The sequence below is a fragment of the Salmo salar genome, chromosome ssa15, assembly GCF_905237065.1.
Source record: "Salmo salar chromosome ssa15, Ssal_v3.1, whole genome shotgun sequence".
Lineage (NCBI taxonomy): Eukaryota > Metazoa > Chordata > Actinopteri > Salmoniformes > Salmonidae > Salmo > Salmo salar.
In genome coordinates, this window is record NC_059456.1 from 104,444,507 (window position 1) to 104,452,192 (window position 7,686).

Below are 7,686 nucleotides of genomic sequence, written 5' to 3' on the forward strand. Positions count from 1 at the left end.
AATATTTTCTTCTTCTTGAACTGCACTGTTGGTTAAGGGCTTTGTATGTAAACATTTAACGGTAAAGTCTACACTCGCTGTATTCGTCGCATGTGGCAATTTTTTGTTGTTGATTTGATTTGGTCGGAGTGTTGTAAAGCTCACCGCCATTGGACTCTGGAGCAGTGGAAATGCGTTCTCTGGAGTGATGAATCACACTTCACCATCTGGTAGTCCCACCGACAAGTCCGGGTTTGGCGGATGCCAGGAGAACGCTACCTGCCCCAATGCATAGTGCCAACTGTAAAGTTTGGTGGAGGAGGAATAATGGTCTGGGAATGTTTTTCATGGTTCACGCTAGGTCCCTTAGTTCCAGTAAAAGGAAAGCTTAACGCTACAGTATACAATGACGTTGTAGATGTCGAGATCGGTGTGGAAGAGCTTGACTGGCCTGTACAGAACCCTGAACCCCATATAACACCTTTGGGATGAATTGGAACGCCGAATGCGAATCAGACCTAATCGGCCAACATCAGTGCCTGACCTCACTAATGCTCGTGTGGCTGAATGGAAGCAAGTCCCCCGCAGCAATGTTCCAACATCTAGTGGAAAGCCTTCCCAGGAGAGTGGAGGCTGTTATAGCAGCAAAAGGGGAGACCAACTCAATATTAATGCCCCTGATTTTGAAATGAGATGTTCGACTAGAAGGTGTTCACATACTTTTGGTCATGTAGTGTATGTCGGCTTAATTACCTTTAAATGATTAAATTATGCCAACAAAGCGCGGTCAGATTGAATCCTGGCTATAATCCTGGTCTTGTGGTAGACGTTTTAGTTTTTGCCCTAGCACTAACACACCCGATTCCACTAATCAAATAAACATTTATTTGTCACGTGCACAGGATACAGCGGGTCTAAACAGTATAGTGAAATGCTTACTTGCAGCTCTTCCGTAGTGGAATCAGGTTATGTAATGCTAGGTCAAAAAATGGAATAAAGCACCCCTTTTGGTCTCCATAGCCTCGTCGCGAACCAAGGGAAGCGTGACAACGACGTGATTTTGGAGGTATGGCAACATGAGACTAAGGTCCCCAGGATCGGGATGAAGGTTATCTGTTCACAGTGTAAATCTCAAGATAACTCACTGACTTCTATGTAAATCTCAAGATAACTCGCTCAACTGTCTTCTATGTAAATCTCAAGATAACTCGCTCAACTGACTTCTATGTAAATCTCAAGATAACTCGCTCAACTGTCTTCTATGTAAATCTGAAGATAACTCGCTCAACTGACTTCTATGTAAATCTCAAGATAACTCGCTCAACTGTCTTCTATGTAAATCTCAAGATAACTCACTCTATCAAATGTATTTATAAAGCCCTTCTTACATCAGCTGATGTCACAAAGTGCTATATAGAAACCCAGCCTAAAACCTGATAAGATAATTATCTAATAAAGGTAAATGAATCAATAAACCATGATGAATTATTAGTCATACAGCATGGTTAATGAATAATCAATGTAATGATCAATGTAGTGATCAATTGGTCTGATTAGTTCCAGAAAGTCCAGGAACCACTGGAGAGGGAAAGAAATGTGTGTATGTAATTAGTGTAGAGAGCAGGGGACAGATGGTAAAGGGAGTAAAACTTCAAAGGGTTCCTAACCTTGAGGGAAAGGAACAGGCTGAGCTAGGTAGTGATAGCAGTGTGGGAAGTCAATGGGGGATGCAGATCACCAACAGTTTGTGTGTAAATGCATGTGCGTAAGTAAGCAAGAACTATAAAATGACTGTTTTGTTATCCTGACCTCAGAACGTTCTCATGAATAAAGCTACAGAAACCTTTTGCAGAAAGCTGAGTCCTTGCCTAATTATTATAACCCATTGTCTTACAAACCTTGGGCATTAGTCAAGGCGAATTGATTATTGATTATTATCATCAAGATATAAAATTCCTTTAACAATTGGTCCTTCGAGCCGGATTTCAAACTGCCGCTGTCGTTCCAAGGAGACACCGAAACCGTGCACGGGCGGATGAAATATCCGTAAATCACCTGGCCCTTTACTGTGGGTTCTTTACAGGACGGTGGCAAACTGGTACGCGACAGAGGTGGTGACGAGATTCAACGAACATTGAAAAACTCAGCTGCAAATAACAAGGTTCGTAAGCTTTATTCATTGTTTTGGCGAATAACACCCGTATGATTACATTAAATAAGGAATGAGTGGTAGCACCTGAATGTCTGCGTTGCATGATGAAATGAGTGATACACCTGTAGGTCTGCATTACATGATGAAATGAGTGCTACACCTGTAGGTCTGCATGATGGAATGAAGGATACATCTGGATGTTGGCATTAAATGAGGAAACGATTGATGTGAGAGTGAAAGGCAAAAGGGATTGATGTGAGAGTGAAAGGCAAAAGCGATTGATGTGAGAGTGAAAGGCAAAAGCGATTGATGTGAGAGTGAAAGGCAAAAGCGATTGATGTGAGAGTGAAAGGCAAAAGCGATGGATGTGAGAGTGAAAGGCAAAAGCGGTTGATGTGAGAGTGAAAGGTCGGAGCAAGTAGAGGATTTTAATGTACTCTGGGTGTTAGACGCTGGAACTATCCGGAAGGGAGTTTGTATCTGGTGACCTGTCTTTATAAGTTTGTGTAGAGAAAAAATGTTTTAAAGGGAACCAAGTATTCTGTGCAAATGGAAGATAGGAATCGGGTATAAATCCAAACAGGAGGAGGAGGGGTCCGAAATGACTCGACGGTATCCGTGGCCACTACCAATATAAACTAGCTAAATGTTGAGTACCTAAAACGTAAAATTGGTGGAAAGACATTGGCAGGAAACGTAAATTGGAAGGCGAAATATAGTAATGTAATTATGAGGGAGGAGGACAGAGACATGATTGCATTAATATAGGTCGCCTGTCTAAATACGTCTAGGAGGGGATGGTCAGATCTTCCGGAGGCGCAATCTAGGTCTGATTATCCATGGGAGAAGGGAGACCTAATATGGCAGAGTGAGATACAGATATTATAGTCAAAAGTTACAAAGGAGCAACAGATAAATAGGCCATTAACTAGGGCTTTACGACCCCTGGAAAATAGCTTATAGTTGCATACGTATGCGACCTAATGTCCGATCAAAAGTCACCGCTACAGATAAAGTTTCAGGAAGGAGATAAACATAGATTATACAACACATAGACACATTGGGAAATTTCCACAGGGGTAAGAAGATAATTGTGTGTGAAATAGATAAGAGGGTCAAAAGCCATATACATGTGAGACCTAATGGATCTATCAAAAGTCATGAAAGAAATTATTCTGAGATCTTAGAGGAAATTACCAGTAGATAAGAGATACACATAGAAGTAATTGAATAAGTAAAGAGATACACATTGGGAAGTACAATGGAATTATAAGTACTATGAAGTTTTGTTTTTAGTCAACTTTTGGGTTTTTGAATCAGTGTGGTAGGATGGAAACGCTGACCAAGTGGTTATTTTATGGAAAAAGAAGCGCTTAGCTCTCTTTGGGAAAAAAATAAAATAAAAATAAATCCTAGGGACAGGATATCTAAAAGGGGTATACACACATGGCATTTTGGAAGTTTTGTTTTCTGAGTTTAATTAAACACGTGAAATTATTTTGATAGGGAATGTTCTGGGAACCTGGGATACAAAATGTGGATGAAGTTCTTAGCTTTCATTTGTCTAATGTAGTAAGAAACATGGTTCTGAAAGGGTGGTATGACTTTTGACCCCTCTGGTCAAAAGTCTTTACTGAAGACTTATCTCTTCAGTAGGTCCTATGATTAAGTATAGTCTGGCCCAGGAGTGTGAAGAGGAACGGAAAGGCTGGAGCAACGAACCGCCCTTGCTGTCTCTGCCTTGCCGGTTCCCCTCTTTCCACTGGGATTCTCTGCCTCTAACCCTTTTACAGGGGCTGAGTCACTGGCCTACTGGTGTTCTTCCATGCCGTCCATGGGAGGGGTGCGTCACTTGAGTGGGTTGAGTCACTGACGTGGTCTTCCTGTCTGGGTTGGCGCCCCCCCCCCTTGGGTTGTGCCATGGCGGAAATCGTTGTGGGCTATACTCGGCCTTGTCTTAGGACGGTAAGTTGGTGGTTGGAGACATCCCTCTAGTGGTGTGGGGGCTGTGCTTTGGCAAAGTGGGTGGGGTTATATCCTGCCTGTTTGGCCCTGTCCGGGGTATCATCGGATGGGGCCACAGTGTCTTCTGATCCCTCCTGTCTCAGCCTCCAGTATTTATGCTGCAGTAGTTTATGTGTCGGGGGCTAGGGTCAGTCTGTTACATCTGGAGTATTTCTCTTGTCTTATCCGGTGTCCTGTGTGTATTTAAATATGCTCTCTCTAATTCTCTCTTTCTCTCTTTCTGTCTTTCTCTCGGAGGACCTGAGCCCTAGGACCATGCCTCAGGACTACCTGGTATGATGACTCCTTGCTGTCCCCAGTCCACCTGGCCGTGCTGCTGCTCCAGTTTCAACTGTTCTGCCTGCGGCTATGGAACCCTGACCTGTTCACCGGACGTGCTTGTTGCACCCTCGACAACTACTATGATTATTATTATTTGACCATGCTGGTCATTTATGAACATTTTAACATTTTAACATTTTGACCATGTTCTGTTATAATATCCACCCTGCACAGCCAGAAGAGGACTGGCCACCCCTCATAGCCTGGTTCCTCTCTAGGTTTCTTCCTAGGTTTTTGGCCTTTCTAGGGAGTTTTTCCTAGGGAGTTTTTCCTAGCCACCGTGCTTCTTTCACATGCTTTGCTTGCTGTTTGGGGTTTTAGGCTGGGTTTCTGTACAGCACTTTGAGAATATCAGCTGATGTACGAAGGGCTATATAAAAATAAATTTGATTTGATTTGATTTGGTGACTTTTCCTGTGTGGTCTGATCAGCCGCAATGAAACGCCATTTGGATGGTGAATTTAAGGTCATTGGTGATATTGATTTTAAGGGAATTTGTAGAACTGATAATTATGATGGAGTTAAAGTTCTTAGACACAATTGAAAATTTGAACCAATGAGAGGACTATAAGGGCAAAGCCTTAGACTAAGGGTAGGCTTCCTTAAGTCTATTTTCCTAGAACAATAAGGGTACAATAATGTTTCTTGGTGGAGTAAATCAGATTAGTCATTTTGATCTGATTATGTTATTTGAAAATATTTTGACCAGTAGCAGGGGTATTTTTTACATGATCTAGATAAGTTTATTTTCCCTTAGGAAGTCAGCTGTGGTTGAAAGCAGTGTAAGAGATTTAACACAACAAGGCTGTGGAATTGATATAATAGTATTATATTTTGTTGTGAATAAGTTTAATAATGGTAGACTTATGTCAACAGGACAGGGATATATGACATCTGTAGGTGATCTAGGATCATTGAGGGTATTGTGATAATTTTAAGTAGGTATGCAATATCTAGACAGGTTGATTTTTCTAAAACTCAAGAGTGCAACCAAGGAGACAATGAGACATTTAGTCAATATTTGGAAACAACCCATATTATGAGAAAAAGCTGGAGACAGATAAATAGAAGGGCAGACTGAGAAATCCTCCCCTACACTGCTGAAACCTTCAGGGTTGGGGAGTAGCAGGAAGAAAGGAGGGGGGCCAGCAGGAGTAGATAGGAAGAGAATTTGGTTCACTAAGCTCTAGGATATTAATTCATGGAGAGACTATCGGCTCCGTTGGCAGGCATATATTTTAGTTTTGATTTTAAGTTTATGTTTGGTAAATTCGATAGGAGGAGATTAGTATCATTTTGTTGAAAGTAATTGTTACCCTAACTAAAAGGGCTTAGTTGGTTTCAGGTGTTAGCCTGTTAGGGCTAGGGGGCAGTATTGACACGGCTGGATAAAAAACGTACCCGATTTAATCTGGTTACTACTCCTGCCCAGTAACTAGAATATGCATATAATTATTGTCTTTGGATAGAAAACACCCTAAAGTTTCTAAAACTGTTTGAATGGTGTCTGTGAGTATAACAGAACTCATTTGGCAGGCCAAAACCTGAGAAGATTCCATGCAGGAAGTGGCCTGTCTGACAATTTCTTGCCCTTCTTGATTATCTCTATCCATTACAGAGGATCTCTGCTGTTACGTGACACTTCCTACGGCTCCCATGGGCTCTCAGAAGGCGGCAAAAAGCTGAATCGTGGCTTTGCAGGCTCTGGTTGAAAAAAAGTAGCGCGTTTGGGTAGTGGCTGGTTACAGTACTGTGAGACTCAGGCGCGTGCCCGCGTCGACAGAATGCTTTGTTTTCTTTTGTCTGTTTACCTAAATATTATCGCTTTTTTACGAGAAAAATGGCATAAAAATGGATTTTAAACAGCGGTTGACATGCTTCGAAGTACGGTAATGGAATATTTAGAAATCTTTTGTCACGAATTGCGCCATGCTCGTGACCCTTATTTACACTTCGGATAGTGTCTTGAACGCACGAACAAAACGCCGCTATTTGGATATAACGATGGATTATTTTGGACCAAACCAACATTTGTTATTGAAGTAGCAGTCCTGGGAGTGCATTCTGACGAAGACATCAAAGGTAATCAAACTTTTGTAATAGTAAATCGGAGTTTGGTCAGGGCTAAACTTGGTGGGTGTCTAAATAGCTAGCCGTGATGGCTGGGCTATGTACTCAGAATATTGCAAAATGTGCTTTCACCGAAAAGCTATTTTAAAATCGGACACCTCGATTGCACAAAGGAGTTTGGTCAGGGCTATAATTCTATAATTCTTAAAATAATTGTTATGTTTTTTGTGAATGTTTATCGTGAGTAATTTAGTAAATTCACCGGAGGTTGTATGCTAGTTCTGAACGTCACGTGCTAATGTAAATGTAAAAAGCTGGTTTTTGATATAAATATGAACTTGATTGAACAAAACATGCATGTATTGTATAACATAATGTCCTAGGTGTGTCATCTGATGAAGATCATCAAAGGTTAGTGCTGCATTTAGCTGTCTTCTGGGTTTTTGTGACATTATATGCTAGCTTGAAAAATGGGTGTCTGATTATTTCTGGCTGTGTACTCTGCTGACATAATCTAATGTTTTGCTTTCGTTGTAAAGCCTTTTTTTAAATCGGATAGTGTGGTTAGATTAACGAGAGTCTTGTCTTTAAAATGGTGTAAAATAGTCATATGTTTGAGAAATTGAAGTAATAGCATTTCTAAGGTATTTGAAAATCGCGCCACGGGATTACACTGGCTGTTGCGTAGGTGGGACGATTTCGTCCCGCCTAGCCAAGAGAGGTTAGACACTGAACCATTGCCCAGACACTATTCTGCACAGTAGGCCGAAATAGTAGCATTGACTAGAACCGGTGAAATAAGAAAGGAGAGAAAAGTTACTATTTACACAGACAAGCACATAGACATTTAAAACCATACAAAACAGCACAGATAAATCTTAAAGAAGATAAAACACTTGACAGAGAATTGTTACAGAATAGCCGAGGATGAAGGCCCCAGGGAGAATTGGACATGTGGAAAATGAAAGGGGGCATCCTATAAGAGAAGGTCTGACATAAGGATAATTTACTTATCCTATCAAAGACATTGTATGGATACGCAGCAATATTGATACATAGGCTAAGCAATGTATCAAGGGGAGGGAAGTATAGTAGAGTAGTTAGGAAAGAGTGATGGCCTAGAGGATAATTACTTAAAA

General features: G+C 41.2%; 1 long non-coding RNA gene across 1 annotated transcript; it reads left to right on the forward strand.

Moving 5' to 3' along the window:
- The first annotated feature begins 5,302 nt into the window (after positions 1-5,302).
- On the forward strand, positions 5,303-7,686 carry LOC106590773 (uncharacterized). The gene is made up of 2 exons (XR_001325105.2): positions 5,303-5,824; positions 7,269-7,686. It is a non-coding gene; the product is annotated as an uncharacterized lncRNA (long non-coding RNA).